A 27,628-nucleotide genomic window follows, 5' to 3' on the forward strand; every position below is an offset into this window, starting at 1 on the left:
CAGCTCTCTGCTCAAAGCCAGTCTTAGATGTTGGTAGGTGTCGGATGTGAAGCGTGCAGCAGCTCTGGAATAGTTTTACCGTTCCATCTTCCTTCATATTACTATTTGTTTCTTAATACTGTACCTCCTACATCCTCCGGGCAAAGTAGAATTTGTACGTCCTGTTTGATGGACTTTCGGTTTGAGAGCTTCCGAGGATTTTTTTTTATATATATAGTTGCGATTTGCTCCGAGTTTGGCTTCTTTCCGATGCCAGAAAACCAACTCTGGCTTTTCCTTTCCCCCTTTTCTTGTATTGAGAGTTTGCAACAAGGCCATCGAAAATGCATTTTTTAAAAAATTTTGCATATTTATTTATAGGAAGAAGGAGTATTTAAGCATGTTCGCTGCTTTTTTTTTTAATAAAAATAATATTTTGAGAAATCAAGTGGCAAATTTACTTTAATATTCCTTCCTTCCTCTTATTTCTCTTCCTGCAAATAAAATGCTCCTGTTTTCAGGAACGCTCTAGAATCCCCTCAGCCGCTCCTGGCTAGTCCCTGGGATTTACCTCGCCCACATGAAGGAGCTTTCCGGGGGGCAACAGAGAAGTGCTTTGTGTTCCTCTTAAGGGGGCCATCATGTTGGCCTCTAAATCTGTTCCTCATGATCTACCTCGCATGGGTGGTATCTATCAAATGTCCCAGATTCGCCCTCTCCGAGCCAAAGGGAGCGGTGAGTGTCCAAATGCCACATGCAGGAAGTGTGTCCTGCCAGTATGGGTCCTGTGAAAATTTTCCCTCCTGCAGGGAAATCAATCAATCAATCAATCAGAATAGAATCTGGAAGGGACCTTGGAGGTCTTCTAGTCCAACCCCCTGCTCAAACAGGAGAACCTACACCGTCTCAGACAAGTGACTGTCTCTAGTCTCTTCTTAAAAACCTCCAGGGATGGAGCGCCCACGATTTCTGGTGGCCAGCTGTTCCACAGGTTGATTGTCCTCACTGTCAGGAAGTTTCTCCTTAATTCCAGGTTGCTTCTCTCTCTGATCAGTTTCCAAGATCAGATCATGTAATAATGTCTTGCTTTTTCAATAATCCCGATTGCAATAAGAAGCATCCGTAACCTCGAATGTGGTATTGGCAGAGCCCATCCCCATCGTGAAAAATCAAACGAGAATAAACAGGTTTATCTCAAAGAGAGAGACCATTTTTCCCTTTTCCAAAGTTATCGCCAAGGAAAGCCAGTGTAGTAGTATTCTTCTTCTTCTTCTTCTTCTTCTTCTTCTTCTTCTTCTTCTTCTTCTTCTTCTTCTTCTTCTTCTTATTATTATTATTATTATTATTATTATTATTATTATTATTATTATTATTATTATTTTAAGTGAGGCTGCAAAGCCTTGCTCCTCTCTTCCTCTTGGACAAGCACAAATTAAACCAGGATGAAGTCTATTTCCCACCCACCCTATCCTTGCCCTCTGAAACGAGACTGTGTTGATTTGTGAAATCATAAAAAAGTCAAATTCTGTTGGTTGTCTCGGCCTCGTCACCATCAACCCTTTCCCCAACTACCTCCCAACAGCCGGACGTGGGTGCTCCTTGCTCCTTATATGCAGGGCCCAATTTTTTAAAAAGTATTCTCCTTACTTCAGTTTTGATTAATGCTCTGCAGAAACCATATCATCTGCCTCCGCTTCAGCCACGGTATTCATCTGGCTGGTCTGGTAATTTACGAGCCGGGCTGGCAATTTGTAAGCCCTAATGCAAAGCAAGGAAATAAGGAAGAGAGAGGGAGGGGGGAAAAAAAGGGTGGGTGGTATTTTTTTTTTTTGAGGGGTGGGTGGGAAGCCTGGCTATTAAGAAATCAGGGCTTCTTCTTGAGCTTTGGAATTTCTCTTCCAGCCCCACATCATTAAAACAAATGGGTAGCGTGGAGCTGGGCAACATCTTCCCAGAGCCTCAATAAATATTTGATCAGCTCCTAATGGAATTTGTCAAAGGCATCTAATTGTACAATACGTTATCAACAAAGATATCGTAATAAGAGCTGCCCTTTGACACACACCCCCCGTGCCTCCTTCCCTTGTGTGTGTGTGTGTCTTCCTGGCATGCCAGGATGGGAAAAATCAGTGGGATAAATAGTGAAGCCAGACTGGAATTGGACGACCCAACACAGGAATGTGTGTTTTTGTGGGGGGGAGGGTTTCCTTCAAAATTTCCTACAAAAAAAGGCACTCTTTTTTGGGGGGGTGGGGGGCTGCCTGCTTGGAAATTCTGGCACTGTGGTTTTTTTGGTATGTGTGTGTGTCTGTGTGTGTGAGAGAGAGAGAATATTTTCAACACAAATCCTATTATACGCAATCCTTTATCGCAGGCCTGTCGCCATTTGTTTTGTTTTATTATTATTTTTTTTGCACCCTCCCTGTCGAGATGCTTTGACTTTGGAGGAGTTGAATCGCGCTCTTCCCGCGATTATCCCCTGATTTACCCCACGGGTGACCTTCGTAGCCCCGAGGCCCAGTTTCTCGCCCGATTCCCAGAAGCTCCTGCCCTGTGCCATTTTTATGTTTTTATTCCGCCAAAGAGACGCAGCCCTCGAGCAGTGCTTTTTCATTCGATTTTGCAGACCTGTTTCGGGTTTCCTGTCTGCTTGAAATCTAAATGCGAAGCTTGAGACGAATGGGCTTTGGGTAGAGGCCGTTTGGAAAAGATAGGATAATGGGATCAATCTTTCTGGGACGAGGCCTGGACTGCTCTGAATGTTAGCAGTTAATGCCTTTTCCGGTGCCGTAAACCTGGGCAGTGGAGACAGGAAAAAAACACACCAAACTGACATCAATTTTCGGAAGTTAACTCCACTCCGAGGCTAAATGCCCATTAATTTAATAGGAAGAAAAACGGATTTATTTTTTTTCCTCCCGCTTCTCCTCTTTCTGGAGGAAGCTGGGAAACCCAAGTTGAGTTTAGACGTCGACACAGCTCAGTGCCTCCGGCTTTACAAATCGGGCAAGGTTTCAAAACATAAGCCATATGCTGAAGTTTACCTTTAGAAGCTGGCTTTTACTTTCTAACTTTCTCTCTCTCTCTCTCTCTTCCCTCCCTTTACACAGAGAGAAATTTTTCTGGGCCAGACAAAGCCGTGCCATTAATCAGCCCTGCCCAGCCCATTACAGGCTGGTTTCTGAGTATGTTGGGGACAAAGATAGGCTGAGACGCCCGGCCTAATTTCTATCGGGGTGGTGGGGCAGAGAGAGGGCAGCCAGTCAAGTTTTATTGACTCACGGAAAAGTGATGATATTCCCTTTCAGCTCCCATGAACAAAAGTGGGGACAAGGAGGGGCAGAGATGATTAAAGGCTGGTGTAATCCGGAGGCAACTCTGCACATGGGCAAAAGTTCCTTTCTCATCAGGGCAAAGCAAGAAGGGTGTCCCTGCCGTTCCCCAGGAGGCTTTGCTCTTGACTTTGGTTCAGTTTCAGCAACATCTGGCACTGCTGACGTTACCTAGTTTGGTAATGAAACATCTGCAAGAAAAGCAGCAAGCTCAGAGAGCACCCAGGATCTCACCATCCTGCTCCTCCCCTCCCTCCCTCCCTCCCTCCCTCCCTCCCTCCCTTCCTTCCTTCCTTCCTTCCTTCCTTCCTTCCTTCCTTCCTTCCTTCCCCCCTCCCTCTCTCCCTCTTCCATCCATCTAGTTCTATTCTGATTGATTGATTGATTGAAATGGTCTAGGTTCTTCTGTTTGAGCAGGTGGTTGGGCTAGAAGACCTCCAAGGTCCCTTCCAACTCTGTAAATCTGTCTTTCTCTAGTCCCTTCCTCCTTGCTTCCTCAGCCCTGCCAGCCCACGAGGGGACCCCCCCCCCGTCCCTTGGCTTCAGAGCCTGGCTTTTGTGGCTAAGAATAAACCTGCTAGGGACCTGTCACTCTGCTCTCATTTCCCAGCGAGACTAGCCAGAGCAGCCAACGCCTTGGCCTCCCCAGACGGTGAGGTCATTTGGCCTGCTCCACTCTCCTGATTACCCAATTAAGAAAGTGCAATTTATCTCGCTTGTTTCCATTTAATTATATAATTCCGTCCCACCAAGGCGGACCGGCAATCTTCCCCCGTGGATGGTCAACCAGCAAAAGAAGCTGAGCTGTCCAGGTGCTTTGCATTCCCTGGACCCTTCCTCATAAAAGCTCTCGAATCCAAAGGAAACCCACCCCTTCCCGTCTTTTGCCTTGCTCGCTTATATCCCTGTCAGAAGGGAGAGGAGGGAACAGCGTTGGAAAGTGCTAAAGACTAAGAAAGAAGAGAGGGATTTAAAAAAACAAAAACCAGGCCATTGCAAAAAATAATAATAATAAAAAAATAAAAATGGTTTGCTTTGGAAAAAAGAAAGATAAGATGGATCTTTATGAAAATACATTCTATTTGTAATCTGGTTTTTTCCCCCTCCATCACCACCAAATTCACAGGGCAAAACACCCAGGATGATTTTAGAACAGAAGAGAACAGAACAGAATAGAATTATAGAATAGAATGCAGAATAGAATGGAATGGGATGGAATCGAATAGAATTGTAAGGGACCTTGGAGGTCATCCAGTCCAACGGCTTACAACAGTCCGTTTCGTTCGAAATAACAACATTGCTGGAAAAAAAGGGACTTAGGACCGTCTTTCGGACTTGCGTCCGTTGCCGCATCCCCAGGCCCCCGTGATTTGCATTCGGATGCTTGACCACCAACTCACGTTTATAACGGTCGCAGTGTCTTGGGAGGGGCCACGTGATCCCCTTTTGTGACCTTGTGTGGGGGAAGCCGGATTGGCCACGCAACCGGGGGGGCTCGTTGAACCAACTGCAACAATTCACTTAACAAACCTAGGCAAAAAAAGTTGTCAAAACGGGCAAAATTGACTTAAAACAAATTTCTCACCAAGCAGCCATATATTTTGGCCTCGGTTGTGGCTGTAAGTCACAAGGGACAGCCCCCCCCCCCAGTATTCAGCCGCTTGCGAAGTGGGTGGGCTGTGTTTGTGCGCGTGAATTTTTTGTCTGTGTGCACGTGTGTGTGTGTGTGTGTGTGTGTGTGTGTGTGTGTGTGTTTTCGGAAGGCGCCTAAAAGAAGGGCCCAGCCTGCTAAGCAGCCCCTACTAAAATCTGTGTTTGCTTTTATTGCTCAGGTGACGGCAGCCATAGAAATGGCGATGGGGATTTTGTGAAATCTTCCCCCTTGTTCGGCTCCTGGCACGAATCGCCGTGCTCCCTTCTCCATTCAACCCGGCCTAGACTGTTGACTTTCTAGACTCGGGCATCATCCACTCTCTTGTTGACTTGGTTGGGTGTGTGGGGGCTTTTTTTTTCATTCGGCCGTCCTCCCCAGCCCTTTGGACACCCGGGAGGCCCCCGCCGGGCCTTGTTCAGGTTGTCCTTTGCAAGGTGGATATTTGATTTGTCAGGCTGTGCACCCGGAGAGGTGGCAGATAGCTTCCCCCCCCCCTCGTTGCTACCTGAAATTAGCCGTGACCTCCGCTATCCGTCGATACCTGAGCTATTTATTTTATTTGCTCGGCGGTAAATCCTGGATGCCATCAGCAGGTGGATAAACACGGGAAGGGTGGGGTGCTTGCTTGCTTTTATATCATCTCCCGGCTACGATCCAGGTCAGGAGTCGGGCGCCTTTTGTCTCAGACCGAGTTGAAACGGTGGTCAAAAGAAAAAGGAAAGAAAAGAGAAAAGAATGATGTTGGAGAGAAAAAGGGGAGGGCCTTTGGATCTGAGCCCGCCCACTTCCCGAGTGGTGGACTCAGGTCTCTGATTGGCTTACGCCAGAACATATAGGAATAGAATAGAATAGAATAGAATAGAATAGAATAGAATAGAATAGAATAGAATAGGGAATTAGAATAGAATAGAATAGAATAGAATAGAATAGAATAGAATAGAATAGAATAGGGAATTAGAATAGAATAGAATAGAATAGAATAGAATAGAATAGAATAGAATAGAATAGAGCTGAAAGGGACCTTGGAGGTCTTCTAGTCCAACCCCCTGCTCAAGCAGGAAGCCGTAGACCATTTCAGACAAGTGACTGCCCAGTCTCTTCTTAAAAGCCTCCAATGATGGAGCACCCACAACTTCTGGTGGCAAGCTGTTCCACTGGTTGATTGTCCTCACTGTCAGGAAGTTTCTCCTCAATTCCAGGTCGTTTCTCTCTTTGATCAGTTTCCAACCGTTGTTTCTGGTCCTGCCCTCTGGTGCTTTGGTGAATAACGTGACCCCCCCCCCTCTTCCTTGTGGCATCCCCTCACCAACTGGAGCACTGCTATCATTTAATTTAATTTAATTTAATTTAATAACACTTATATACCGCCCTTCTCCCTGAGGACTCAGGGCGGTTCACAGGGCAGAATAAAATAGCGAATACAAACATTAAAACAGGATTAAACAATAGCCCTAGTTAAGAACAATATAAATACAACGCTAAAAACCCCCAAAAAATTAAAAAGCGAGAGATAAAACAACCCCAACACTCCCCCTCAGGCTAGGCCGGCTTGTACAAACAGAAATGTCTTAAGATCGCGACGAAAGGAGCGAAGATCGGGCGCCGTCCGGAGCTCTACCGGTAGCTGATTCCACAGCTCCGGAGCGCCCACAGAGAAGGATCTCCCCCTGGGGGCCACCAATCGACATTCTCTGATCGGTGGCACCCTGAGGAGGCCCTCTCTGTGGGAACGCACAGGGCGCAGGGAACTTGATGCCGGCAGCAGATGTTCCCTGAGGTACTCCGGCCCCATGCCATGGAGTGCTTTGAATACCGTTACCAGTACCTTGAATCTCACCCGGAAGGCAACTGGCAACCAATGCAGCTCACGGAGCAGAGGTGTAACGTGGGAGTATCGGGAGACTCCCAACACCACTCTCGCGGCTGCATTCTGTACCAGTTGGAGCTTCCGAGTGGTCCTCAAGGGCAGCCCCATGTAGAGAGCGTTGCAGTAGTCCAGACGAGAGGACACGAGCGCATGAGTGACTGTGCATAGATCATCCCGGCTAAGATAGGGCCGCAACTGACGCACCAGGCGAACCTGTGCGAAGGCCCCCCTAGTCACGGCTCCTATATGATCTTCCAAGGTGAGCCGTGAATCTAGGAGGACCCCCAAGTTGCGGGCCCTATCTACGGGGGGTAATGATTCACCCCCCATAGCTAGAGATGGAATGTCCGAGTAAACCCGGGACGAAGGTATGCAAAGCCACTCAGTCTTGTCGGGGTTGAGCTGGAGTCTGTTCCTCCCCATCCAGACCCGAACCGCCTCCAGGCAACGGGACATCACGTTGAGGGCATCACTGGGGTGGTTTGGGGTCGAAAAGAAAAGTTGGGTATCATCAGCATACTGATGATACCCAACTCCAAAGCCACGAATGATCTCACCCAGCGGCTTCATGTAGATGTTGAACAGGAGAGGCGAGAGGACCGACCCCTGAGGAACTCCACAAATGAGAGACCTCGCGGTCGACCTCTGCCCCCCTGCCAACACCGACTGCGAACGTCCCAAGAGATAGGAGATCATGTCGCCCCTGTTTCTTCTTTTCTTTAGATTAGCCAGACCAAAGCCCTCCAGCCGTTCTTTGTATGTTTCAGTCTCCAGGCCTTTGATTATCCTTTTTCCAGTCTCAACATCTTTTTTGCGAAAAAGAAAAAAAAATACAATCCGAAGAAAGGATCAAGTTTCTGGGGGCATTCTGAGTCTCAGATTCCAGACCAAACAGTCTTCAAGGGCAGCCCCAGGTTGAATCCATTATATGAATTTAACCTGGGCATACTTCGCTTCTGCACACGGGTGCCACGAGATCCAGACCTACTCTGAACAAATGGGGCTATGTTGCCCTTTGCGATTGCGGTGACAGGCAGACAACAACACATACCTGTAATTGTTCTTGTTGTCCTGATCAGTGCACACTTGAAAACCTCATGGCAGCGCAACAGAACACAATGAATGTTGCTAGTTTCTGGGCAAGATCTGGGCCAGATCTGTTTAGCTTGTAGATGTTTCTGCCTCCCTCCACACACACACACACCCCTCATTCCCCCCCCCCCTTCTTGAATGTCCCAGTTTTGGGCACTCAGAGAGAGGGGAAAAAGTGTTTTGTAGAGTTCTCTTTTGCTTTAAAAAAATAATAATACAAAAAGTTAAGATAACGTGGAAGGAGGCCGTCCCATCCCAAAGCAGGATCCTGGTTTGCTCAGCCCTGGTTTGTAAGGTTGCTGGTGTGTGTGTGTGTGTGTGTGTTTCGCCCCTTCTGAGTGGTCTCGCCACCCACCTTGTGACCCGGCCGGTGTCGAAAACCCAGAGGCTGTACAGTTGTGGGCCTCTGCCAAGCGTCTCGGGCGAAGCTTTCAGCCAAGCCTCCACCTCTCTCCCACGGTTTTGAGCCCATGCCTAAACGCTGGAGGAAGAGGCGAGCTGCGGGTGCCAAGGCTAATAGAGGCTTCGCCGGCATCAGATTCTTCATTTGCTTTGGCAGAATCGTTTTGGACAGCCAGGGGAATTTAAAAAAAAACGTTCGGCTTTCTGCCTGGCGGGCAGGTTAAGATGCTGGGTTCGAGACACCAAAATGCTTGCGGTCCTCCGTTAATGGAAGCCAAATTTCCGGCCTGGTCTCCAGAAAGTGGCACAACTGGGCCGTTGCCAGCATCCTGACCTAACTTATCCAAGGAACTTTGAGCTTCTGACTCCTCTCCACCAAATATCTACCCCAAAACACCAAGACTCTTGGAAAAAATAGGAATGGCCTTAAAGGCGGGTCCCAGATCAGGCCATCTGGATCCTAGTTTGTACACCAGTGGGCACAAGAAGGAGAAAAAGAGGTTTTCCCTTCTCGGCAAGAAGGAATGCTACAGTTTTTTTTAAAAAAAAGTGCTTTTTTTTTTGCAAAACCGCACCGTGGCAGCGAGAAGAGCGGAGGCTTTAAATGGCGCAGATCCGCTGCGTCTCGGCCGTGACTTTATTTTCTTTTTTCTCCGGCTTGCCTAAAAGCTGGGCTGTGTTTATTTTTTTTCCAGCCCCCGTTTTTCTTGCATTAATATGTGTTTGGATAAAAGTGCTTTCTGAAAAAATAGGAGAGGGAGGGGGGAAAAACCGAAGGGCCCTTCCTGTTTGAGTCACGCCGCTGAGCGGCAAAAACTTCTGCAGGGTTTTCCATAGAGCCGAGGGTTAAAAAAGCAGTTTCCCCCCCCCCCCCTAAAGTAAGTTTTACACTCACAGTTTAAAAAAAAAAAAGGGCAGGCGAACCAGGCTTAATTTGACTCGGATGCCCAAATCCATCCTGGCTCCCATTTGATTCAGTCCCAGGAACTTCTTGGCGTATCCGCAAAGTGTCTTAAATGGATCCGAATGGATTCCCATGCATTGAATTTGACGTTGTTAATTGATTGGCTGAAGCGATCCGTCAGTTGGATCCCGAAGACTTGAACTGAATTTGCTTTCGGAGACCTGAAATATTGGTCTGGGCCTCCAATGGAGTCCTTAATGATAAAAAGATAAAATTAGAGGGGCATCTCATTTGGGGGAGATTTCTGAAAAGGCACGGTCCCTTATCTATCTTACATAACGTCTGGCTTTTGTGTCCATAGGCTTGGACAACCACAAGGGAGCCCAAATTTCTGTCGCTCAGTGGGACGGTCGTTAAGTGAGTTTTGCCCCATTTTGCGACCTGGCCCGCCGCCGTTGTTAAGTGAATCACTGCATGTGTTAAGTAAGTAAGACGATTATTAAGTGAAACTGGCTTCGCACGTTGACTTTGCTTGTCAGAAGGTCGCAAAAGGGGGCTACGTGACCCCAGGAGTCTGCGACCGTCATAAATATGACTCAGTTGTCCAAGTGTCCGAATTTTGACCACGTGACCCTGGGGGATGCTGCGGCGGTCGTTAACTGTGCAAAACGGTCCTAAGTCACTTATTTCAGTGCCTTTTCTAACACGGAAGATCACTAAAGGAACCAAGGAGTGGGCTGGGGGGTGAAGATAATAAATCAGCGACGTGAGCAAAAAGAAAATGGAAATAAAGAGAGCTCCGATATCTTGTCTTACGGTTCAGGCTTTTAAAGATCTCTGAAAAAGCCAAGTCCATACTGTATCTGTTATGGTTAAATCGGCTGTCAACCCACTGGCATCCGATCTGGTCTCCGTCTCAGACGTTTCTTGTTGATTTTGAATTCTAATTTAACGGGTGTTTTTTTTTTTTAATTTAAAAAACAAACCAATAATGAAAAAAAAACCAACTCCGTAGTTTTCAGTGGAAAGAATAGAACAGAAGACGGAAAGAAAGGCAATGGGGCTTTGGGAAGAGTCTTTATTTTGGCTAATTGAATGAAAGGGAAAGGGCAAAATCAGGTTTTCCAAGTGACTTTGTTTCCCCCCCCTCCCACCATTGGTCAGGCCGTCTTTCTTTTCTTCCTCCTCTTCCTCCTCCTCCTCCTCCTCCTCCCTCTCCCCCTCCCCTCTTTCTTTTCTTCCTCCTCTTCCTCCTCCTCCTCCTCCTAATAACAGAACGAGCACTTCCATTAAGACTTTGGGCTAGCAGAGCTGACTTTACCAGTAGCATTTTAGTTTCCCACCTACGGTGAGCACAGAAGTGTTCGGCAAACACGGGCCTGGGTTTTTTTGTAAAGAAATTAAAATATTAGGCACGAGCAAAGAGAGCTTAAGACGTTTCTCCAGATCCGCTCTTTCTTTCTTATTCCTTCCTTCCCTTCCCTTCCCTTCCCTTCGGTAAAGATCTAGCTTTTGTTGTTGTTTTACATTATTGTGTTTGCCTTCCTGACTGATAAATTATACCTTTACTTAAATGTCAATGTACAAATGGGGCAGATAAAGAGACAAAAGACTGATTTTCTCGGGTTACATAAGTGGCTTTTCTCAGGTAAAGTGACTCAGTTGTTCATAAATTGACCCCCTTGACCTCCCTTAATGGCTGGCAAACTATCCAGCTTTCTTCCTCGGCAATCTTCATTAAGACCTGTTATGAAACGGGCTAATTATCCTTTTACCAGGGACGAGCATGACTGAACCGCTGCTGGGAAGGTGGGGTGGGGTGAGATTGACAGACAGATTGAGATGGGCGCCTATCTAGCCAAGGCAACTTGCTGATTTGGAGGACTCATGAGACCTTCTTTTGGTCAATCCCTTCCTTGAGCAGGGATTAGGCAGGAAAGGTAGAAAACCTAAGTAGGATTCTGTTTCCTAATCTGTCGTGTTGAGTGGAGACGTAGATATTGGGTGAATCTTACAAGGCATCTCATGATTTCACCCCTGAACTATGAAAGCAATGACAGTGTTCAGTACCCAACTTGGGATGAGTTTGAATCATAGACTCCTGAGACTGGAAGGCACCTTGGAGGTCCTGAACTTGTGATGACTTCGGATCTTGGAATCATAGAATCCTACGGGGTAGAAGGGACCTTGGAGGAACTGATCTTGTGATGATTAGACATTCTGGAATCATAGATAGAAGGGACCTTGGAGGTCCTGAACTTGTGATGACTTCAGAATCATAGAATCCTACGGGGTAGAAGGGACCTTGGAGGTCCTGAACTTGTGATGACTAGGCATCTTAGAATAGAACATAGAACAACAATAGGGTTGGAAGGGACCTTGGAAGTCTTCTAGTCCAACCCCCTGCTCAAACAGGAGACCCTAGACCAGGGGTAGGCAACCTCGGCTCTTTTATGACTCATGGACTTCAACTCCCAGAATTCCTGCTGGCTCAGGAATTCTGGGAGTTGAAGTCCATGAGTCATAAAAGAGCCGAGGTTGCCTACCCCTGCCCTAGACCATTCCAGACAAATGGCTGTCCAGTCTCTTCTGGAAAACCTCCAGTGATGGAGCACCCACAACTTCCGGTGGCAAGCCGTTCCCAACCTTTGCTTGACCCCCTACAATGGAGGCTTCCTGATTCCAAGCCATTGCTCTCTTTCACGAGTATTATGGTCTGGAATTTCCTTTCTTGTTTCTCCCTCGGCTTCAAGCAGAAATGGATGGTTTTGTGACGGAGGCACCCAGCCCAAAAGTTGAGTACGAACGAATATCCCTTTGCAGGTTTTCTAAGAGGACAGAAGGGAACGTGTCTCAATTATTTTGATGGCCTTTTATTCACTAGTAGGGCAATAATGCGAACTTATTAGCAGCCGTCTTCCGAAAACAAACATTTTCTCCTTCAACGGCTGAAAATTGAAAAAAGAGCCAAGAAGTTGGCCTGAAAGGTTCGCCTTGCAACTGCAAATGATTTGTTGAAAAATGCAGATATTTATACAGAAATCAGAGACGGTGTGGCCGATTCAGATCAGATGTAAATCACTGCCAGCCAAGGGGCACCTTCATTCAGAAGATCAACTTGATCATTGCTGCTGCTGCTGCTGCTGGAGCTGTGCATTTTTAAACTTTATTTCTTATCATCACGGTGGGCGACGGGTGTGTGTGTGTGTGTGTGTGTGTGTGGGAGAGATTTAAAGCAATGCTTTTCCAACGGGGGGGGGGAATTAAAAAAGAGAGGGAGGGGAAAGACCGAATCTTGGCTTCCCATCAGGCGATCAATAGAATACGGGGTCCAGATTAGCATCTTTCCTGCCCAAACTGGTTGCGCTTATGGTTCACAGTATTCTTCTTCTTGTTGTTATTTTTGTCAGCATTGTGCGCCGATTTTCGCAGCTCCCCCACCTTTTTTTCCCCCTCTTGTTTGCAAGCCAAAGGAACCTGTTGCATTGTTGAGCCGCACACTTGTTCCAACTCTGTGCCCTTCCATCTGTTATGCTTTTTCCTTCCTCCTCAATACAAATGGCGTTTCCGCTCTGGGAGCCCGGCTCTTTGCAAGGCCTCCGTGGCAGCCACCGATCTACAGGATGGCAGCATCTGAAAAAAAAAAAAAAGAAACACAACGCCTTGCTAAAAGCCCTGGAGGAAATGGGTGAATTAAACCAGAGGGAAAAGGAAGACCCGCCAGAATTGTGCGGTTGCACAGTTTTCCCCTGGGTCCAAAATTAAGAACCGGTGGAGGGGCAGGGGACGGGGGGGGGAAGGGTTTTATATAAAACTGACTGGCCCATCGGACTGACTAGATTGTTGCCTTCCGGAGGCTTGGGTGATCTAATGCTCTACGTGCAAAATGTGCTTAGCCGGGAAAAAGAAAACTTGGGTTGTTGGGATGCTCTGTTGCGGTTATATGGCTAAATGTCCCTGGAGATTCTCTATCACTCAGAGGAGAGGAGAAGGATCCAGAATAGATTCCAGAACAGGATAGAATCCAGAATAGCCTTGAATCCAGAATAGAATATGGAATGGAATGGAATTAGAATTAGAATTAATAGAATAGAATAGAATAGAATAGAATAGAATAGAATAGAATAGAATAGAATAGAATAGAATAGAATAGAATAGAATAGAATAGAATAGAATAGAATGTAGTGGGGAGGAGCGGAATATAATGGATTTATCCACTTCAGCTTGGCCTATCCTGGATGGTCCCATTTGCCAGCCTTTCATGGAAAAAGGGAAGTTGATACAGGAGATGCTAAGGAGGCTGGAAATGGCATTGGACTTTTCTAGTTTCTCAACAAATATTTCTTTCCCTGACTGTTGTGGATCGTCACAAACAGTTTGGGGGCTTGTGGGTGCTCCATCACTGGAGGCTTTTAAGAAGAGACTGGACTGTCTAGAATGGCATAGAGTCCGCTGTTTGTTTGAGCAGGGGGTTGGTCTAGAAGACCTCCAGCCCCCCCTTCCAACGCGGTTATTCTGTGTCGCTGTGTCCTCCTCCCCTTCAGAAGCGCCTCTTCCTTCCCATTTTCTACGGGGCTGTCTTCCTGACTGTTTCACACGTACTCCCCCAACCCCGTCTCCCATAAGGCACTGCCCATCAAGCCTTCTCCCTCCCCAGCTAAGTCCCTTTTGTGAGCAGCTTTCCTTAATGTATGCATTGTTTGCGTTGCAAGTCGCATAGCAAAACTCTCCTAAATTATGGGGTTTGGCCTGCAAAACGTCTTCTGGTTTGTGTCTAGTTATGGGGGCCGGGGTGGGTGGGAAATGTGCATTTTGAGAAAGATGCTCCAGAAACCAAGAGCTGGAATGGGCTTTCTCTGCGTCTCCTGTCCTACTCCCACAGAAATCCTCCTGGGGAAAAAAATACAGGTAGTCCTCAACTTAGGACTGCAACTGAGCCACAAATTTCCGTTGCCAAACGAGACATTGGTTAAGTGAGTTTCTCTCCCCCCCCCACCGCCCAATTTGGGAAGGAAACCGACCAATTAATTAATCGCCGCCCACTTTAAACTGGGCAAGGTGAGCGAGGAGAATGGGAGGCAGGACAGGGAAGGAAAAAGCTATTCTGCGTTTCACGTGTGAACCCAGCTCGGAGTGGGGCTCTCTAAATAAATGGGATTGGGCAAATCGATGCCATATATAAGCGGCCGGGGCATATTTTTCATCGTCCTTCCCGCACCTTCCCCAAGAATATCGGTGATGAATTTGCAAATGGCTCCAGATTACGGTAGACTCTTCATTATTTATCCCCTCGGCCCAGCACCTCCATTAGAGACTACAGTGACAAATGCATGAATAAAAAGCAAAGGGGGGGGGGAAAGAAAAAAAAAGGCACCCCATAATATTTTAGCCAGGCAGCGTAAATCTCCTTTTACGCATTATTAATTTAAAGAAATGCATTACGCTGGCTGGCGTTGGGGAAGGAGACAAGGTTACACAAAGATGGTCAGGGAAGATTGGGACTCTCTTCTCTCTCTCTCTCTCTCTCTCTCTCTCTCTCTCTCTCTCTCTCTCTCTCTCTCTCTCTCTCTCTTTCTCTCTCTCTCTCTCTCTCTTTCTCTCTCTCTCTCGTTCTGTCATTCTCCTCTCTTTTTTTCTCTCTCTCTCTCCTGTCATTCTCCTCTCTTTTCTCTCTCTCTCGTTCTGTCATTCTCTCATTCTTTTCTCTCTCTCTCTCTCTCTCTCTGTCTCTCTCTCTCTCTCTCTCGTTCTGTCATTCTCCTCTCTTTCTTTTCTCTCTCTCTCTCTCCTGTCATTCTCCTCTCTTTTCTCTCTCTCTCGTTCTGTCATTCTCTCATTCTTTTCTCTCTCTCTCTCTCTTTTCTCTCTCTCTCTCGTTCTGTCATTCTCCTCTCTTTCTTTTCTCTCTCTCTCTCTCGTACTGTCATTCTCCTCTCTTTCTTTTCTCTCTCTCTCTCTCCTGTCATTCTCCTCTCTTTCTTCTCTCTCTCTCTCTCTCTCTCTTTCTCTTTCTCTAGTTCTTTCTCTCCTCATTCTCTCTTTCTCTTTCTTTCTTTCTCCCTCTCTCATTCTTTCTCTCTTTCTCCCTCCCTCCCTCGCTCTCTGTGTCTCTTTCTTTCTTGTTCTCTCTCTCTCTGTGTCTCTGTCTCTTTCTCTCTCTCTCTCTTCCTCTTCCTCTCTCTTTGTCTGTGTGTGTGTGTGTGTGTGTGTTTTAAGAAGATGGAAAAAGCCAGCCCTCTAAAGCTTGAGCTCTTTTGTGTGTTTTTTTTGTTTTAATTGTTTTAATTCCCCTTCTCCAATGCAGGATGCAGGCTTGTTTATTCGTTGCAAGCTTATTTAGCCAAAAGGCATCCTGGTGTGGATTTCAGATCAGTAGCAACTGGTAATGTTTAGATTGCAAACTTTTTTTTTTAAATTAACACTAAGGGAAAAGTAGATGGGAAGAGAGAACAGGAAAACAGAAAATTTATACTCTCTCCCTCGGCTGCAGTTTGGTGGAACAGGGAAGGAACAGCCTGATAAAACAAGTCCGGGGAGGAAGTACTTACGACTAAGCGGGACAGTGATTAAATGAGTTTTGCCCCATATTACCGCCTTCCTTGCCCCCCCCCCCCCCGGGGTTAAGTGAAAACCTGCAGTTGTTAAGTTAGTCACTCGGTTGTTAAGTGAATCGTGGCTTGTGGTTGTGGCCTTCAGCCCTCAGAATCCTAAGCGAGGGCCACTCTGGCTGTGGAATGCTGGGAGTTGAAGTCCACAGGCCTGGGAGCTGCCCGAATGACAGTTCGCTGATTTTGTTTTAGGTGGTTGGCTGGGCCGAGGGAGGGATGTGAATATGTGTTTGTGCGCCTTCCAGTCACTTTTTGACATCACAACTGCCTGGACTAGTCCCTGCAATTTATCTCGGCCAGGTTTTCCAGAAACGGTTTGCCATTGCCTCCTTTTTAGGGCAGAGAGGGAGTGACTGGCCCAAGATTTTTGGGAAGGAAGGAAGGAAAGAAAAAGAAGGAAAGGAGAGAGGGAGGGAGGAAGGAAGGAAGGAAGAAAAAGAAAGGGAGGGAGGGAGGAATAAAAATAAAGGGAGGGAGGGAGGGAGGAAGAAAGAAAGAAAGAAAGAAAGAAAGAAAGAAAGAAAGAAAGAAAGAAAGAAAGAAAGAAAGAAAGAAAGAGAAAAAGAAGAAAGACCCCTTATTTTACCAGCAATGAAGTCCTTTGGCCCTGTTCGCTATCAGATCTCTGACTGAGCCGGACTAATATTGGAAGCAGGAACCCCATGAAATTGAAGAAGGAATGTAGTAGCAGTGGAGGCAGAGGGCAGCCGGGGAAGGAGAGATGAAATATATCGTAAGATAATAAGAAAATAAACCATTAAACAGCCCTGCTTCCCATTAGCATGTGGTTTTATGTTAATGAAGCTGTTGCAGTTGGGCCGGGCGGGCCTTTAGCTCAGACAAAGGGGAAGATCTGTTAATACGAACAATGTGTGCGGGAGCAGCAGCCGAAGTTGAAAAGTCTGGGTAACGTACAAATGTTTTTGTTTTTACATGCACCGCTGGGTGAAGTACAAACCCAGTTAAATGGCAAGGCAAAAAAAAAAAAGGGGGGGGGAAGCCATTTAAATAAGTGGGTCGAAAGGAAAAGCATATGGGTGGGGAGGGGGGAATTACAGTGGCTGACAAATCAGGTTACATGGTAATCCCCAATTTGCACACACAGGGGCAGAGTACAGCAAAGGGAAACAGATGATGTTTAAGTGTGTGTGTGTGTGTGTGTTGGGGGGGGAGAGCGCCAAATTAAGCCCCCATCCATGTAGTTAGATTGTGGCTTGTCCCCGGGGCCGACCCAGGGCTCTCCGTCAGGTATGGAGGAAGCAGATCACTTGACATCCCATCTCTTTGGTCTTTTGCTCCAACTTAGAGCTGGAAGGGCCCTTAGAGGTCTTCTAGTCCAACCCCCTGCTCCAGCAGGAGACCCTGGACCATATCAATCAATCAATCAATCAATCAATCAATCAATCAATCCGAAGGGACCTTGGAGGTCTTCTAGTCCAACCTGCTACTGAAGCAGGAGATCCTGGACCATTTCAGGCTGTCCAATCTTTCTTCCCCTGCTAAACAGGCTTTCTTCTTTATTTTCCCGGCCCTTTCTCCATGTGAGACATTCGCTCAGTGGGGTTTGCCCCATTTCACAACCTTATCTTGCCACAGTTGTGAAGTGAAATCCCTGCAGTTGTTAAGGGGATCACGTGATCCCGGGACCCTGCAAGACCGTCATAAACACGAATCGTAACCCCCCCACACACACATTCTTTTTCCTTTGTCCATCAATGGGGGGACAGCCGGATCAGCCCTTCCCAGTTCACCTTAGGGCAGAGATCCTAGCACAAGGGGGGGGGGCACATGCACAGACACACACACACGTGTGTGCGCTGGCCATCCCTTCACGCGGCCCAGTGGCCAAGCAGCAACGGCCCGGTAGTAGGCTGTGGCCCACGGTTTGGGGACCCCTGCGTCAGGGTGCGGATTCCCTGTAGGTCTGTTTCAAAAATTCTCTTTTCAAGTCTCGTTTATTGGCGTATCGAAGGAACAGCATTAAGTGGAAAGCGCCTCTGGCCTCCCGTTCGGCTGATTCCAGTTAGCTAACAGGAAATCAGGGATTTTTGAAGCCTGTTTCCCTTGCAGCAATTTTGGGCTCTCTGTCTCTCTCTGTCTCTCTCTCTTTTTAACAAAGAGGAATTAAAGTGGTAAAAGTAAGTAACGAGAACCAGGTAGAGAATTATTCTACAGAGTTAAAGGGGAAAATAGGCCTGGCCTGGAAAAGGAATTGAAAAAAAATCTTGCAGAATTCTATTCTATTCTGTTCTGTTCTGTTCTATTCTATTCTATTCTATTCTATTCTATTCTATTCTATTCTATTCTATTCTATTCTATTCTATTCTATTCTATTCTATTCCATTCCATTCCATTCCATTCCATTCCATTCCATTCCATTCCATTCCATTCCATCTCTTCTCTTCTCTTCTCTTCTCTTCTCTTCTCTTCTCTTCTCTTCTCTTCTCTTCTCTTCTCTTCTCTTCTCTTCTCTTCTCCTTTTCTATCTTACCCTACCCTACCCTACTCTACTCTGTTTTAGCCTCCAGTCCCCTCATCGCCTTTGTTGCTCTTCTTTGCGCTCTTTCTAGGATCTCAAACATCTTTTTTTAAAAAATTAATCTGGCGCCACGCCCTGCTAGCTAACCTTTCTTCCGGCCCTTTTAGATAAATCAGATAATCAGTGCTTTTTTTTGTAAAAGAAAAAGGTGCCGGAACTCACACATGTCATACAACCCACTTTGCCTACCCTACAAGGTTCCATCCAAAAAAGGTGCCGGAACTCCGTTCTGAGCGTTCTATGAGAAAAAAAGCCCTGCAGATAATTAATAAATGAACGAACCCTCTCCTGCCAGTCACGGTGGCCCTTTTGGCAGCGAGGGTGGTGGCAGGGGTGGGGTGGGGGGCAGAAAACCCCTTCCCTCTTCTTCACCTCGGGTCTGCCAAGCCCCACGCAGGTCAGTGGCTGGCTCAGGCTTTTGTCAGCGTGATTAATCGCGCTCCGCACCGTCATTAATTCAGTGGCTAATGACTGCAACTCCGTCCGTTGGCGAAGTAATCGAGTGATGTATGGAAGGAGCAGGCACCTCGTGGCAGACCTGGAAAATCATTCCGACAAGTCAAATATTGTCACCGGGAACAAATGGCTCTCCCTGTTAATAAAAATTAATGAATTTTTTTTCCCTCCCTCCCCCCCCCTTTAAACCGCTAAACGGGCGCGTGGAGGGGTTGGGGGGCCGTCTTCCTTCGTGGAATTCAATTCGCTTTATTCGAGAGTTCAAACTCGAAACATCTTTATGACAGTTGCGGGAGAAAGCGGCCGGTGAGGGGGAGGACCGGTTTCCCTTTGATGGGTTTGCGGCGTGTGTGTGTGTGTGTGTGTGTGTGTGTGTGTGTGTGTGTGTGTGTTCCCTCAGTGACCAGGGGGAGGGTGCAACGTTCACACGGTTGAAGGACTGTCCTAACTCACCTTTTTTCACCTCCGTTGTAACTTTGAGCAGTCACTAAATGAGCCATTGTGAGGCTTGGACTGCTTGTATGCAGACTTGAATAACAGGCTAACAGAGTGGGAAGGGACCTTGGAGGTCTTCTAGTCCAGCCCCCTGCTCAAGCAGGAGACCCTAGGCCTGGGGTAGGCAACCTCGGCTCTTTTATGACTCATGGACTTCAACTCCCAGAATTCCTGAGCCAGCTGACTCAGGAATTCTGGGAGTTGAAGTCCATGAGTCATAAAAGAGCCGAGGTTGCCTACCCCTGCCCTAGGCCATTTCAATCAATCAATCAATCAATCAATCAATCAGTCAATCAGAATAGAGCTGGAAGGGACCTTGGAGGTCTTCTAGCCCAACCCCATATTCGAGCAGGAAAACCTGGACCATTTCAGACAAATGGTTATCCAATCCTTCTCCCCTTCCTCCTCCTGCCTTCCTCCCCCCTCCTCTTCCTCCTCTTCCTTCCTCCCTCCCTTTTCCTCCTTTTCTTCCTCCTCTTCCTCCTCTTCCTCTTCCCCTCCTCCCCTGCTCCTTCTCCTCTTCCTCCTCTCCTCCTCCTCCTCCTCCTCCTCCTCTTCCTCCTTTTCTCCCCTCCTCTCCTCTCCTCCAATGTGATCACAGCTTAATATCCACTGGCTTCCTCCCTAGGGCGATCAGGCACCAGGTCCAGAGTCTATATTTTCCCCCAGATGTTTCCAAGTGATGAATAGTTAAGGAGAAAATCAAAAGCCCAGTTACCAGAGCACTGTCAGCTTAGCTAGTGCTTAGGCCAGGATTGTGGCAAGGAGTCAATGATGATTTAAAATGTGGGGAGAAGAAGGCAAGAAAGTGTGAAAGAAGGATGCTCCACAATCCTCCTTTGGCTTCCTTTCCTTAGCTCCCGGAGGAGATGAATCTTAGCCAAGGGATGGAGTAAGAGAGAGAAAGACAAACAGCATCTTTCCCTTTATTAATTTTTTTTCTTTCCTTCTTCTTCTCCTCCTTTCTGATCAAAATCACAGCAGCTTCATTAGCCATTTCAACCGGCCTGTCACTATTGAAGCAGTCAGGATGTAAGAGCGGCTGACAAATTCTTGGAAGAATATGCATATAAATAAAGCTGTTTAGAATAAGGGCCCCATCGGGCGTCCTCCTCCTCCACCACCACCTAAGCCGTAATTGCCTGGTAATTTTTAAAAGAAACACTTGACACAAGGCCCAGGTCGGGCTCCCAGAGAATCATCACCGCAAGCCAACCAGGGTTGATCAAAATTGCCACTTCCATAAAGGAAAAGGGTCAAAGAATGTTGACCTAGTTCCCCCCCCCCTTTTGGAGATTTAAAGCTGAAACTGCAAAGCATCTGATGGGGTTGATAAGTTCGGGAAATTATTTTTCCTTTGCTTAAAACCAAAGCGCTCGTGTGTGTGTGTGTGTGTGTGTGTGTGTGTGTGTGTTGGTTGTGTGTGGCGTGAATCCTAGAATGAGTTCTTGAATTCAAGCCACCCAGCTCTAGAGTTGGAAGGAACCTCAAACATCATCTGCTCTAGTGTTTTTCAAACTTGGCCTTTTTTTAGGTGGGTGGACTCCCCTCTCCCAGAATTCCCCAGCCAGCATGCTTTTAATTCCTTCCTTCCTTCCTTCCTTCCTTCCTTCCTTCCTTCCTTCCTTCCTTCCTTCCTTCCTTCCTTCCTTCCTTCCTCCCAATACAGTTATTGATTTTAGATTTCCTACCTAGTTAACACCACTGTTTTTCCTCCGTGCAGAAAGTTTAAATGAACGGAGAAAGGTACAGGGAAGGGTTTTTTTGTTGTTGTTGCTGTTGTTGTTGTTGTTTTGTTTTAAAAAGAAGAATGAGAAAAACAGGGAAGGGGTGTGTGTGGAAAAAAAAGGAATACAGCAATTTCTTCCCAAGGCTGGGATCCTAAACGCTGCCCTCTTTCCTGCTTCCCCACCCAGAAAGAGGAAAACTTTGTGTCTCAAAAGGGAGATTTCCCCCCCCCCTCTCCCACAAGGGAAAAAACTTCCTTTTTGCAGAGTTTTGCAGCAAGATGCAGGCCAAGAGCTGTGTGCGTCTCTGTGTGTGTGTGTTTGTGTGTGTGAATTTGGAACTCCCTGGAAAGGGCTGTGTGGGACGGTTTGGGGAAAAAGCCTCCTGGCTATTGCCAGGTTGAAATGTTTCCTTCCCAAGTGGGGGTTTTGGGGGGTAAAGGGGTGTGTGTGTGTAAAACTGCATTTAACATCCACCTCACGGTTCAATCCTCCCTCCAGTATTTCTCTTGCAACCACCACCACCCCTCTTCATTTTGCAAAGTCTAGGGTGGCCTCCTCTTAATTTGGGGACCTTGCCTTCTCCCCCAACCCTTGGGAGGGGGTTGCGTGCGTGGAGGGGGTGTGTGTGTAACATTGGCCCGGCACCCCCCGAGGAAATATCAATTATTCCTGGTCATCTGTAACATGTTGGCGAGCCCCCTTTTTTTTGGGTGGTTTTAATCCGCGACCGTGCCAAAAAAACTCCTGTTTCCCCACCTCGGGAAAGGGGTGTGAGAGGAATGTCAATGAAGGTAACACAAAACAACTTTGGGCTTTGCGCTTGGCAGGGATTCGGGGTTGCCAATGAAGTCCCCCCCCACCTCCTTCTTGGGGATGGGAGACTTACATTAATTCTTCCTTTCTTCCCCCCCACCCCTCCCACCCCGAAATCTGGAGGGCCAGCGTTCGTCTTTCTTTCTCCCCCCCCCCCACAAAAGGCATCTTTTTGCGTGATCTGTTAATGAAGACTCTTGTGGGAAGCGCGACACAACTCCCCCCCCTTTTGAGACTTTTCCTTCCGTTGGGAAATTTCCTTAAACCTGAGACTCAGTGTATCTTCTTTCCTTTGCCCCCTCCCTCATTTCACCTCCCCCCCCCCCCCGTTTGCCCTCTCTTTTCTTCCCCTCTGCTATTATTTCCTTGCAAGGGCACCTGAAAGAAAATTCTCAAAACTTTTTCCTCCCATTATCAAAGCTGCCAGAGGAAACAAAATGGTTTGATGGCTTCCCACCCCCCCCCGTTTCTTTTCCTCCCTCTCTCTCTCTTTCTCTCTCTCTCTCTCTCTCTCTCTCCTGTGTATCTGTGTGCATCATTTCAAAAGGTTTTTTTTTCCCCTCCAAGCTGGTAATGAGTTTCTTTTAATTTCCTTTTTTCTTTTTTCCCCCCCCCAAGGATTGCCCTCCCAATTCTTTCTCCAGCCTGGCAGCCCAAGTGATTGTCATTCCTGACTTGAAACGTTTCTCTAACTGCGGCACAGGACATTGCTATTCTGGGCCAAAATAATGCGACACCCACAGCCCGCACAAACGCACTCACACACCACATATCCTAGCAACTTGAACAAATCCAGCGTGTCAGCTTCTCTCTCCTCCTCTTCACGCCGAACCCGAGATGGCACGCTTGCCAGTTTTGCCCCTTTAAAAACCGTCCGCTCCATCCAATCCCAGCCCTTCTAATAAATCCTCTAGGAGCGAAACTCACCTTTTTTGCAAGGTTTTTTTTATTTTTTATTTTTTTTTTTGCAAAATTGGCCGGCTTGCTCAGGACCCGAAACTCATGGAGAATTCAGAAGGCGGGAGAAAAGTCATTTCGCCCTCTTTGACTTGAGCCAAGACTCGGCTCAAGACTTGCAAAAGGGGAGACACAGCTTGGCTTCTGCCGCAGGAACCACTGAAGGCATTAATAAACCTCCAGAAGCGGTGAAGGCTCCAACACTGGAGGTTTTTAAGAAGAGACCGGACACCCATTTGTCTGAAATGGGATAGGGTCTCCTGCCTGATCAGGGGGTTGGACTAGATGACCGCCAAGGTCCCTTTCAACAACTTCTTCTTCTTCTTCTTCTTCTTCTTCTTCTTCTTCTTCTTCTTCTTCTTCTTCTTCTTCTTCTTATTATTATTATTATTATTATTATTATTATTATTATTATTATTATTATTATTATTATTATTAATTCTGGCTCTTTTAGGACGACTTTTCTTTTTTCCTCACCTGTTTCATCCATCCATTTCCATGGACTTTAAGAGTTCTCAGCTTTCATTGACTAGAGCACTAATCCTTCATTGCATATAAAAACTTGCTGAACCAATAGCATCTTTTAGTGATCTCTTAATGCATCTCTTCATTTTGCAGATAGCCCACTCTATGCCTCTTCCACCCTCTCCTTTTAAAAAAAAACAAAAACCCTCCAACCTATACACAGTTTCTCCCCCCCTCCAATATTGTTTGGGTATTTTTGATGGTTTATTTGTAAGCATTTGTATTATTCTTTTTGTCTGAGGAGTTAAAAAATAAAATCCTCAGTTCCTCTTACCTGGGGCTTGGGCAGAGGCGAGAATCCTGATTACTGGAATGAATGAGGTTGGCTTTCTTAGAAAGGCAGATCAAAGATATAGAGTCCTAAATTCAAGATACCGGAAGCTCAGCACTTCCAAATGGACTATATTGATAAAATATATCCAGCTTTTTTTAAAAACAAAACACAAAAACGTGTTGCAAAAAGTAGCAGTGCATGTTTGCTGCTTAAAAAAAAAAAAGGAAATATTGAATCTTCCCATCCACGTTTGCGCGGGACATCCGATCCAACCCTAAACAAAATGCATAAATAGGACTGACCAGGAATTTTGGCCCGATCAAAGGGAAATTGCAAACCCGATTCTCCCTTGTACATCTGTAACAAGTACTTTGCAACCCATTGAAGCTTTATCTAAGCCCTTTATCATCAGCCTGATTTCTTTTGCAAAATCTGAATGGGGGAAGGAAGGGGGAAATGGTTTAGATTTTTAAGCTGAATTAAAATGCGATCAGGTTTAAGCACCTTTGACATGTCTGGGGGTTCAAATTGAAAGAAAGCTGGAGGGAAAAAAATATATAATAATATCCAGTTAAAGGTCCACTTAATGATTCTAATAGATTTCCGGGTAGAAATAGATTTGACGCTTGACTGACGCTTAACTTTTACCAGAAATATAATACTGCCATTTAACAGCGAAGTATTTAGGCAGCTTCCCTGCTAGTTTTACAAAGGGGGGAAATGTGCATTAAGAAACACTTTGAAATATTGTTACAGGTCTTACTACTCCCCGTTCCCCTGGCAGAAAACTTTTTAATATGAGGAAGCACCTGAATGTTGTCTTTCGAAAAATTAAAGCTCTCGGTGGAATTTCTCGTCTCTCTCTCTCTCTTTTCTCCCTTAAAACGCCGCGGCCTGATTTTTGCCCCACGGCACGGGAGGTTTTAGAATTGGGTTTCAGAAAAATAAAACTTTTTTTCCTCTTTACCCCTGAATTGTTTCTCTGTCTTGTGAGCGCCAAGCTCTCGCTTAGGCCAGCCCCGTTGCTGGCGGCTTTTAGAAGAGGAGAAACCCACTAAAATTTAACATTTTCCAGTTTTAGAACTAAAAAAAAACCCTAAGCACGTTCATTTTCTCCGTTTGTCGTCATCTTTATTTATTTGGGTTTCACCTGGATATCGAGTGCTTTTTTTGGTTTCACTTCTGCTTTATGTTTTCTGTTTGATCCAGTTGTTTATTCCTTCTTTCCTCACTTCTTCCTTTCTTCCTTCCTTCCCTCCATCCTCCCTCCGTTCTTTCCTTCCCTTCCCTTCCCTTCCCTTCCCTTCCCTTCCCTTCCCTTCCCTTCTTGATTGATTTCCTTTTGCTCCTCTTAAGCCTAGAACTCCGTGGAATATTTCACAGGGGCAGGTAAATGCTTCTCCAAATTGCACAGCCTGCACATTAATCGGGGAGGGGGTCCTTCAGACCGATGAGTTTTAAAAATAGCCAGGAAGCAGCACCCTAGAGGCCAGCTAGCAGATCTGGAGGTGCTTTCTGTCTGATTCTTGGCTGTAGAAGTGAAAAGAAAAAAACAAAAAAAACAACAACCCCCAAACCCCACAGTTGGATAACAAGATTGCTGCCCTCTTATAAGAGTATTCCGGCCTTGATTGGCGCAAGGCCTTCATTTTCCTTCGCCTTCATTTCTTTGCAAATCATTCCTTGCCTTCGTCTTCGCTTTCCTCCCTGGCTGCCCAGATAATTTTGCCTCTCTGTTTTCTGCTGGCAGAGATTCACAGCCTGTTGCTATTTTATCCCTGAGCAAAAAAAAAAAAAAGGAAAAAAAAGACCCTCCCTTTCCCGTCCCCCCCCACTCCTTTCCTTTTTTTAATTCCCCCTGTGAACATCCCGTTCTCTGCTGATCTGCCAGATCTCTGCCCCTGGAGTCCCGCCACGGATGGGACGAAAGCATCATCACATGAGGGGATGTCACCACACTTAAAAGTCTCATCCGAAACCCGACTGCCCCCACCCCAAGGACCAAACCGGGGGGGGGGGGACGGACGAGTGACACAAAATGCAACTAAGAAAATCAATAACCAGAGGGATGACATCCTGCAATTTCCCAGCGTTGTTTTTTTTTTAATGCCCCGTGGCATCGTGTGCTTTTGCCGTTCTAGCCTTCCTCCCAGGCTGGTGCCAAGGCCTTCCCGATGCCTTGCCTCCAGAAGTTGTGAATGCTGACAACTGCTGGAAGTTTTTAAGAAGAGACTGGACAGCCATTGGCCTGAAATGGTATATAGGGTTTCCTGCCTGAGTTGGACCCCCTGCTCAGGCAGGAAACCCTACATCCCATTTCGGGCCAATGGCTGTCCAGTCTCTTCTTAAAAACCTCCAGCGTTGTCAGCATTCACAACGTCCTCCGGAGGAGGCAAAGTTGTTCCACCGGTTAATTGTTCTTCTGACTGTTAGGAAATTTCCTCCTTCCTTCCGGGTTGCTTCTCTCCTTGATCAGTTTTCATCCGTGGCTTCTTGTCCCGCCTTCGGGGGCTTTGGGGAAGAGGTTGGACACCCCCCCCTTCAATATTGGAAGGCTCCTCTCATGTCCCCCCCCCGCTTATCTAGCTAGCTTATCTAGCTCCCTCCGCCATTCATAAAAACCTCTTTCAAGGCAAATGTTGCTTTTGAAGGAGGCACCTTTGACACACACGCGCGCACACACACACACAAGAGGCTAATGGCAGAGTGGGGAATAATTTGGTTCGCTAATACCCAGAGGACGAACATTTATTGAAACCACAAATATTTGGGGGATTATGGCAAATAATGCTTCTGAAAAGCCCGTTTCTGGGGCCATGTTTGTGTAAGCAGGATTGCCTCCTTTCCCGCCCCCCCCTTCCACTCCCTTCTCTCTCTCTCTTCTCTCCCCCCCAAAGCAAATCCTCCATTGAACACAGATGACCTCCCCCCTCTTCATCTCCTCCTCCTCCTCCTCGTTCCCCCCTTCTTCCCTCTTCCTTCTTCTCCTTCTCTCCTCTCCTTTTACTCCTCCACCATCTCTCTTCCTCCTCCTCTTCTCTCTTTTTACTCCTCCCCTTCTCTTCTTTCCTCCTTCTCCTCTTCTGCCTCCTCCCTCCCTCATTTTAACACCAAAGAGACCCACCGTGGTCTTCTTTCGCAGCCTTGTCAGACAGTTGCTAATTTTTGTCCTACTACAACTTGTTCTTTTTTTTTTAAAAAAAAAGGCAGACATGGGTAGCAACTAAACCTCTTGAACAAATGACCTTTCTTTGCAATTCAGTCCTTTGCAGCCTGCTAAAATAATCACGCTAATTTCCTAATTGTTCTGAGGTTGGGGAGGGGGGGGGGCTGGCTTTCCGATATTAAAGCTATTTAGCCCGACTCTGCATGGGTGTGCGCTTTATATGGGGGGGAAAAAAAAGTCACAATAAAGGGCCAACCTCAGCCCCAGTCCTGTCGAACGCTGGACGTTCCTCGCTGCTGTAGGCCACCGCAACTTAGTGGGGCACACTCAAATTACCGCTAACTTGATGTGGTCACCAACTTGGACTAATTCAGTTAATTATTGCCCCTTGCGATTTTACTTTTGTTTTGCCTCTGTCCCATTTGTGTGTCTACGTTTTCCTCCTGGAGGGGTTTTTTTTCTTCACTTGCAGACAACCCCCCCCCCCCCCGCCCCCTGCTCTTCTCCCCAAAGGCCTGTGCCTGAAAGAAACGGCTTTTGTGAACCTAAGGGACAAATCGGTGGAAGAAAGAACCCAAATATCTTACGCCCACTTCTAACCTAATAATTATTCCTCTGAATGCGCCTAAATTAAATAAATGTTTTAGCGGCAGGACTTTTCGCTTTTTTTAAAAAAAAAAAACATGGAAGCTTTCGTGTGCTGAATGGAGAACAGGGCCTAAGAATTCTCCGTTCTGGTCTGTTTGCAAAGGGGTTATGATTGCATTCCTCCCCCCCTTTCTTCCCCCCTCTCTCTCTCTGTCTGTGTGTTTGTGTGTGTGTGTGTGTGTGTGTG

The 27,628-nt window shown here is 46.6% G+C and overlaps 1 protein-coding gene across 1 annotated transcript in view; it reads left to right on the plus strand.

Annotated features, from left to right (window-relative positions):
- The window catches only part of PRDM16 (PR/SET domain 16), a gene marked incomplete at its 5' end in the record, with an annotated part of 172,594 nt that overhangs the window by 51,855 nt on the left and 93,111 nt on the right, over window positions 1-27,628 (plus strand). The window lies entirely within an intron of this gene.

The sequence above is a fragment of the Vipera ursinii genome (assembly GCF_947247035.1).
Source record: "Vipera ursinii genome assembly, chromosome: 17".
Taxonomy (NCBI): domain Eukaryota; kingdom Metazoa; phylum Chordata; class Lepidosauria; order Squamata; family Viperidae; genus Vipera; species Vipera ursinii.